The sequence below is a fragment of the Camelus bactrianus genome, chromosome 10 (assembly GCF_048773025.1).
Source record: "Camelus bactrianus isolate YW-2024 breed Bactrian camel chromosome 10, ASM4877302v1, whole genome shotgun sequence".
Lineage (NCBI taxonomy): Eukaryota > Metazoa > Chordata > Mammalia > Artiodactyla > Camelidae > Camelus > Camelus bactrianus.
Genome location: NC_133548.1, coordinates 2,187,619 through 2,196,672, shown reverse-complemented (window position 1 = coordinate 2,196,672; position 9,054 = coordinate 2,187,619).

Genomic DNA, 9,054 nt, shown 5'->3' with positions numbered 1-9,054 from the left:
GCTGAGAAGATTACTGGAGGTGGTGTCCAGGAGAGAGGCCTGTAGACGAGGGACCTCAGGGGCACTTGGTGATGGCTGGGGTACAAGGTGGGATGGCCACGTCCCCTTTCTCCCACCACCAGAGGAGAGGAGGACCAGGGGACCCTGCTCTTGGAGGTGCCAATGGCTCTGGCTTGCGTGGGACGTGGGGCTTTCCACATGAAAGCGGAGGCAGTCCTTGGACAGGACCAGCCAGGCCAACTGGTCACCCTCCCTTGAGGGTCACTGGAGGGCAGGCAGACTCACACTGGGCCTTGACCCAGAGGAAGGTAGGGGTGGAGGACAGCAGGGGCTGCACTGCCAGTTCATGGGGCCCCACTTCTAGAGCTCTGGATGAACTTGGGCAGGAAAAACAGCTTCAAAGGAGGGATGTCCACCCAGGAAGGCCAGAGGGGGCATGGCTGGCAGCCGGAGGTCTGGCTTGGTGGTGAGAGGGTAGATGGGCAGCCTGGAATCAGGGAAAGATGAGCCTTCCAACTTCACAGGGAAGCAGGGCTCAGGGAGAGCAGCCCTGCACCTGTCAGCCATGCTGGGTGGGGAAACCAAGGCAGGACAGGTGGCGTGAATGTGCCTCTCTGCATGTGTCCCGGTGCCTCAGTCCCCACATCAGGCACGTGGCGGGGGGGGGCCTGCATCTCCCCTGGGCACCGCCTCCTCGTCCCCCACTAGAGGGGCCACCCCATTTTCTGACCATCCATCTCACATCCACTGTCTTCTGGAACCTTCACCCATTGGGAACTCAGTAGAGAATCCAGGAAGTAGAGGACTTCTAGAAAGTCAGAAGGGAAGTCACCAACCCACGCACCCCTTCTTACCCCAGAGAGCTCCCTGGCCCCCACCCGTGGCGGTTTCACGGGGCCTGGTTACTCGCTTGCTGTTGGAGACCGCCACACTGCCATCTCTAGAGGGGAGAAGCAGACGCCGCCTTCTCTGCTCTGGGCGCCCTGGGACCTGGTGGGCCTCTCTGGCCCCAGCTGCCCCCGCCCCAGGACCTCCGGTCTGCTGCTCAGCTCCAGAGCGGCAAGGTCTCGCATGCGTTCTGCAGACTGAAGAAGTTGGAGAGAGCCTCAGCTGGCCTTTCGCCCTGCCCCTTCCACCCATGGGACTCGGCACAGGCGCGGCCCTGGAAATCCTCTCTGGACCCGTCTCAGGGGGCAGTTGGCCCCTCTGCCTGGCTGCAGCCCGGGTACCGCCCTGATCTCTTCACCGACTTTTGCCCCAGCCCACGACCTGGAAGCCCCTGGAAGGGAGGGCGCTCCTGAGGTCCCAGGGAGGTGTCTGCTGGATGGAGGGGCTGCCCAAGGTCATGCCGAGACACTGACAGTGGCCGAGCTAGGACAAGACTGGCTCTGCAGTCAGCCCTGCTGGACCGGCATATGACTCATCCAGCCTTGACTAGCTAGCATCTCAGCCTCTCGGGCCTCAGCTTTCCCTTCTGTGAAATGGGGACAACGCAAACTCCTCCCTCGTGGGGTACTCATGGGACTAAATGAGGTAATTTGCACATCAATTGTGTGGTGTGGGGTGGCTGCCTGGCACCGAGCAGCTGGGGCCAGACAGGGACACTGTTGAATGTCCCACAGACACCCCTGAGTTCTTGGGTGCAGTGGAGCCCTGTCCAAGCTGCTTGCTACATAAATACTGTTTCATCCTGTCTGACAATTTATTAGGGAACTGCCCATGATTTGGGGGTACAAATGCCTTTGCTGGGATCTGAGTCTCGCTGCCAGCCCACGTCCCCAAGCTCAGGGCGAATGTCTAGTTTTCATGACCAAGTTAGCTGGTGGGGTCGTCAGTGCACGGCTGGCACTCCCAGTCCTCCAGGTCTGGAGGGAGAGACTGATGCTGGGGAGGGGGGGTGCCTCCTTCTCAAGAAGAGGGCCACTGTGTCAGGCACAAGGAGGAGTGGCCTCAAAGCCTCCTTAGGAGCCTTACAGATGAGACAGCAGAGGCACAGAGAGGTTAAGCAGTTTGCCCACAGTCACACAGCCAGGAATAGGCAGTCATTCTGCCTGAATCCAAAGACCACAGATTTGCCCCTTGACCTGGCAGGTCCCCTCCCTTGCCCCCTGCCCCTACTCCTCTTGGTATGTGACTGTGGCCAGCATGGAGTGGCCAGAGGTGGAAAAGCCAGATGCCACCAGCAGGAATCCCCCTGGCACCCCAGCCACATCTCCCTGTGGCCACACCCTCCTGCCCGCCAGCAAGGGCGTGCTGCCTCTTACCCCCATCATCACTCCAGCGACACGAGGCGCCTCCTGGCATCATCCTCCCAACTCTTCCTACCCTGCTCCTTTCTCCTACCCTCTGATCCCAGGGTCCCGGAACCCCCTGGCCTGGCCTCTCCTGGGCCCCCAACCCGGCATTTCTGCTTGCCTGACTTCCTCACCTCTCTCCCAGCCTCTGGTCGTGGCATCTGCAACCACTACTCAACCACAGGACCCTAGACCCCCAGCCAGAACCCTCCAGGGCTCCCTGTGCCTTCCGGATGTGGCCAGCTCCTGGGCTGGACGGAGCCCCCAGCCCGCTCATCCTTTGCTCACCCTTGGGGCAGCCACTGTGCTGGCCTGGGCAAGGCCACCTCCTTGCCTGGGAATCCCTCCCTCCGCAGGCTCTCCCTCCTTATCCGAAACTCTCCCTCCTTATCCTATGGGGCCTCTTGCTGCACCCCACTTCCCATCATAGCCCCAGGAGCTGCAGAAGCTCAGGGTTTGTGTCTCACTGTGGGCAGCTTGGGAGTGGACCCCAGGCCTTCATGGTGGCCCACAGGGCTCCCTGAGGGTGTAGGGTTAATTTTGGGGTGCAGGCAACTGATGGAGATCATGAGGCACACACACCCCTTCAGGCCTGTCGGCTTCTCTGTGCTCCCCTCCGCCGGCCGTGGCCAGGCGTGCCTGCCCCGAAGCGGCTGTGTCTGCCCAGATGCCTGCCAGGCCCTGGCTCCCAGCCAAGGTGGGAGTTTTGAGGGCCGGCATGGTCACTGATGTTAGGTGGGCCGGAGTTCAGTTGGCTTCCTAAGAGAAGCAATGTGGGTGTGTGTCCACACGTGGCTGCCCAGCCCCACAGTGGCGGCAGGCAGAGGGGCCAGGTGTGGGCCTCATGGAGAGGCCCGGACTGGGGCTCTGACCAGCTGCACAGATGTGGGGAGTGAAGGCAGAGGGCACTGGGGTGAGGCCTGGCCCCCAGCAGGACCTGGCCGGAAGAGGAAGAGGAGGAGCTGGGGATGAGGAGGGGCTGAGGGGCAGCAGAGGGGAAGGAGGGGAGGGGAGGGGAGGGAGGGGGAGGGGAAAGAGGAAGGAGGGGGAAGGGAAGGGGAAGGAAGGGGGAGGGGGAGGGGAGGAGAAGGAAGGGTGAAAGGGAGGGGAAGGGGGGAAGGGGAGGGGAAGGGGGGGAAGGGGAGAGGCAGGGGCCCTAACCTGGGGTCTTTAGCCTCTTTGTCTCTCCCCTCCCTGTGCCTTGGCTCCCTGGCCCCCTGTCCACCCTGGAGGTAGGGGAGGCCTGCACCCTATTTCCTACTAAGGTGTGAGTGACAACCTGCCAGCACCCAGGGGTGTTTTGTTTTTTTTTTTTTGAAAATGAGGCATTCCCCCTCCACAGCCTGGACAAGCCACACTGGGCAGAACCCCCCCACCCCACCTCATCTCCCGCCTCAATCTTAGATTTGAGGAGATTCGGGGTACAGAGAGTGAGGCTTTTGCCCAAATAACCCACAGGGTAAGGAATGAGGGAGGTGGGCAGGCAGGCAGCAACCAGCTGGGGGTGGCTTTCCCAGTCCGTGGGGGTGGATGGGCGGGCTCCCGGTGGTGGTGCCCTTTATGGACACCAGGGGGCAGCAGGCCTCAAGTTTTGGGCCTCAAGCCTGTGGTTGGCTGGTGAGAGGCGGTCTGGACTGGTCTGGCGAGTGGCCTAGGGGCTGCTGATCACATGGAGGACCCTGGCTGCTGCCCCAGCCTCAGCTCCCCTGTCCGGGCCATCGGGGAGGGAGGGGACAGGCGCCCCTTCTGCTGAGCCCCTGCTCTGTGCAGCCCTGGCTTTGGGGAGGACAGACCAGAGCTCATCCTTTGTCCACGGCCTGGCCTCTGTCCTGATCAGCAGCTGATCACCTTGGAAACCCAGCCAGGGTCAGGGGAGTTGGGCAAATGTGGTGACCGAGTGAATGGGGGCATGGATGAAGTGGTGGGGGTCTCCTAGCCTGACTGTGGACAGGCAGCGGGCCAGGGGCTGTGCCTTCATCCCGCCCTGACTTGCGGTGGGAGCCTGCTCAGGCATGTCCCAGTGCTGGCCACGTATAGGGGCGCAACTCCTGTCTCAAGTGAAGTCTCTCCTGAGGTCTAGAAGCCCCCTGCCCTGAGTCCTGGTGGGCACGGGGGCTCTTGCCTCTTGTTCCTGTATAACTGCGGGGCCAGGTTCTGCTCTGGGGGTGGGGGTGGGACCCTAATGTCTCCTCCCTGGCATTTCTCTGAGCACCGTGTAGGGGTGTTGGAAGCAGAGTGGCAGCTGGCGTCCCTGGTGTGCCCTGGGAGCAGAAGATGCTGACCCACAGGGGTCCCCACTAGCTCAGAAAGATGAGGCAGGAAGTTGGGGGAACAGGGTCGGGGCACGAGGCCTGTGAAGGGGGCACCTCCTCATCCCCATGCGTTTTTCATGCTGCTTCCCAGGAAAAGTGAGCCTCCGGCCCCGGGATGGTTCAGTCTTGTGTCGTGCAGGTGAGGAGGAGCGGGGTGTGGTGGGACTGAGAGCCAGTCACAGAGGATGTCAGACAGGCCCCCACATGGCCCTAAGACCCTCCTCTGTGCCTCCCCCCTGCTCCAGGACCTCTCCTCAGCCCTTGGAGGGTCTGTCTGGAGCTCTCGATGACCAGTGGTCCAAGGTCTCCTGAGACGTTGGGTGCTGAAACCAGAAAAGGCCCGGGGAAGCTAGGACAAGGCCCCCCCCCGCCCCCCGCCTGAGACCCCAGGGAAGCAGCGGTGGGGGAGCTCTCCCGTCGGAGGCTGTTCCTGTTCCCGCCGCCCCTCCCCCAGGATTGCCCAGCCCCCTCCCGCCGATTGCGGGGGAGTGAGGACCCCGGCCCGGGACCCTGAGCACAAGGCAGTCCCTGTAATAGGAGATTTGGATTCGCGTTGTGCGGCATGTGGACGCGTCACCGGAGGGAGGCCGGCACCTGCGGAGGACGTGCCTGGCAGCCGCCCCGAGAACAGCCTGTCCTGGGGGGGGGGGGGGAGGGGGGCGGGGCGAGGCGAGCCGAGCGCGGGAACTCGGTGCGGGAGGAACATTCTCGCTGCGCGCGGGCGCTGGGCCCCCGCCAAGTGCGCTGGGAAACCTCCCCCTTCGCCGGGCGGGCGCGGAGCTGAGCCTGTCGCTGGGGGCTGGCTAGTTAATCGGTAACTCTCCACACCCCTCGGGGCCTCCAGGCTCCATCTCAGGGAGGAGAAGGTGAAGATCGGAGGGGCAGCCGCCTCCGCAGGGGGTCGGCCAGGCCTGTCCAGGGCCTTGGTGAAGTGACTGCTGGGGGATGTGCCTTGAGCTTGAAGGGGTGGCCCTTCCAGGCTGGGCAGACTCCCCAGGGCACAGTGGGGGAGTCCGGTGGGGCAGCGAGGGCCTTGTACTGGTGGGCACGAAGTGGACAAGCTAAGATCTGGACAGAGGAAGGCAGACCTGGTGCAGCAGGGGCTCAGTCACCTCCCTGGTGGGAGGCACCCCGGGGGTCAGCCATCCCAGGGCAGGGCCATACCCCCTCAGATGCCCACTCCTGGTTCCAGGGCTTCCAGGATGTCAGAGGAGGTTAACCTCAGGACTCAACTGCTTTCGAGGGGCTCAGGGCTGGACCAGAGGCACAGATCTGCTGCCATTGAGTACTGGGTGATCTCAGGCAGGCTGCTCAACCTCTGAGACTCAGGCTTGTCTCAGGCTTGGGCCATCCAAACGCCTCCCTCTGCAGGTTCTTGGAAGGATTAAATGAGACTTGGAGCCCAGCGCCGGTGCAGGGCAGGCTCCGGGTAGCTGGTGTTGTCAGCGTTTGTAATATTTCTCCAGACTCCCCAGAAGGGCACCACGCTAGATATCTGGCTAGTTGCCGCGAGCTGCCGGGAGGGACATAGACACCCCTTGAAGTGTCCCCAGTGAGATCCCAGAAGAGAGGTTTGAGGTAGCCAGACAGGTGCAGTGCAGGAGCCAGCCACCAGGAGGCAGCACGCGGCTGAGGATGGCGATTCCCGCGAGCAGGGATCAGGTTCAGCCACTCGCTTGGGCAAGCGTGTTTCCCCTCAGCCTCAGTCTTCTCAACTGCCGCTCTCCTCATGTTCTGTGACCAAAACCGGCGGCGTTCTGCCTCAACCCCAAGCTGTAAAGGTGTTGGGGGAGTGCTCTTTCCATGTGTTCAGAGGAAAAGGTAAAGATTTGGCGAGCTTTTCTCTGCTGTTCCTCCTCTGGATGGGGTGAGAGCTACAGGGATTATACCTGTAGGATGCCAGCAGGGAGCCTGGTGCTTATGACACCCCCCCCCCGCCCCCTGCTGCAAACAGGCTCCCTGCGCCCACACATGCAGGATTTGGGGGCTAGAGCAGCCGCACCCTTCCCTGGCTCTGCTGCCTGCATATTGTTCCTTTTGTATGTATGCTTGTTTCCTTCAGGTACATTTTAAATTACAAAAGGAGAGCTTGGCTGTTGTACCTAGACATACGGTTGCTCGGTTGTTCGCTTCAGAGCCCCTTGGGGTGGAGGACTGAGCCTCTCCTCCGTGCTGGTTGGGGCTCCCAGCCCCCAGTCCCCCAGCTGTTCCCCGGCCCCCTGCCCCACCCTGGGTCTATCCCTGGGCTCCGGGAGGGACCCAGCCCACTCCTGGGACCAGCAGGTTCAGCAGACTCAGAAGGCCACCTCCCTGTCCTAATGCGTGGACGAGAGAAGAGCTGTCCACATGGCCCCTCAAGAAACAGAAGTAGGAAGCCAGGCAGCTGGGGGAGGGTTGGGTCTGAACCCTGCTGTGTGGCCTGGCAGCTAACCCAGGCTCTCGGTCTCCAAGTCTCCAGCTCGCCACCATTCCTTCCCTGTAAAACAGGTGAGGCCCAGCAAGGGAGCCACGGAAATCATCCTGCACTGGGCTGGGCTAGCTGAGGGCTCCACAGCTGCCTTGCTGTGTGACCCGACTTGTAGGGACGTCCACTCCCAGTCCTCGGAGACAGGACTCTGGCTCACATGCTGTTGGTCTTGTCACTGGGGTGCCCCTGGGACCCACCTGCCTGAACTCAGCTGGCACCCATGAGGGATCCGTTGTGCAACAAAGGCAGTGGGAACGCCCCACCCCCAAGCCCATCCCCAGACCAACTGTGCATGGGGAGGACAGGGCCGCACGGAAGCCTGGTGCAGGGACTGCTCCTGCTAATTTATGAAGCGTGCACTAGGTTCCCTGCCCTCACGGGGCCCAGGGCAGACAGGTGCTCACACCACGGGGCAGTCTCCGTGAATCCTGCCTCCCCTGGGTGTCCAGAGCCGGCCTGGGAGTGGGTGGTTTCCCTGACCTGCCCTCCTGGATGGCTGGAGCCAGGGCATCCTGACCTCTCTGGAAATCCTGAGGGGCACGTGTTTCCACATTTTGTGGTCATACCCACTGTGGTCTGGTGCATATGTCCTCTGGGGAGGCTGGTGTAGCTGTGGCAATGGGGGTGGCAGGGCCCTGCCTCCTAGTGATATCAGCCCCACCCAAGGAGGACACAGGGGCCAGGAAGCCTTTGTCATCTTCTCTATATTTTCCTGAAGATTAAAAAAAAAATGTAGTATCTGTACTTGTGAGAAATTTGGAATACAGTGTACAAAAAAGAATAAAGAAATCAGCACCAGTCATTACCTTTGGTCCTGCTACCAAGAGCCAGAGTGGCAACCTGCCCTGTGCCTCAGCTGGGCTGATGCCCTCTCCTGTTCACCCTCCTTGCTTCAAACCTTGCTCCCCTGATCTCCTCTGTCATCGTGGAGTTACATCCCTGCATGCCCTTGAGCCCACCTGACTAGGGGAGGCACCCCCCTCCCTGGGCTCTGGGCTTGCTCACCCGGGACAGAGGCTGAGAGCTCCGCTGGGCCTTCCAACAGATGCTTGGCAGGTCCTTCCCTTTCTGGACTGGTCTCCCCATCCCTGACACTGTGGTGGGGCCCACTGGCTCACATGCCCTGTCCTTCATTCTTAGGGGTGCATTTCGCCAACCAACAACGTTTATTGTGCACAACCGAGGGGGCGCTAGTTTTCCAGCATAGTGGCAGAGAGATGCAGCTGGAATGGGGCTGCCCCTGAACCCCCCACCCACCTGGAGGTTCCCCGTATGACAAGGAATAAGGCCAGCCCAGAAGATCAGCATACCCAGGCAGGGCCCCAGGCTGGGCAGGGCCAAGCCCACCTGCCGTGGAGAAGCCTCTAGCGCCCAGTCTGAGACCCATCCAACACAGCAGCAGCCTCCAGTCAGCCAGCCTGGGCAGCCGGACCGCTCACCTAGCGTGGCTCAGACTGGCCCAAGCCTGAGGGGGCGGAGCACCCAGACAGCAACATGATGGGAATAGCCCAGGATGGGCACAGCCAGTTTCCCATCCACTGGGCAGGGCGGGCGGCTCCAAGAGCTAGAGGTTCCAGACCCCGGCCAGCTCTAACGGTGTCCGCCACTTCGCCCTTGGAGAAAGTGGAGCTGAGCCTCCCTCCCCCTGGCCCTCCACACCCCTCTCCCCGCGCGTGGGCCTTAGGGCCAGCAGGTGTGTTAGGACTCCAGGTGCGCGGAACTCTGCCATCGACACAAGCCTCGGGCGCAGCAGGCCGCGCGGGGGCACCCGAAGACCCCGTCTAGCTCCAGCCAGGGACGAGATGGCCGCGGCGGGTTAAAGGCCCGTCAGCTGGCGCGGGAGACTCAAGGGCGAGTGCGGGCAGTGGGGCTGGGCGCCCCCCGGGGAGCGACTCGGGCCAGGCTGGACGCCGTTGCCCCCGCGTCCGGGAGGGCGCGCCGGCCGAGGTGGGGGCTCCCGCGCCACCGCGGCCGAGCAGCC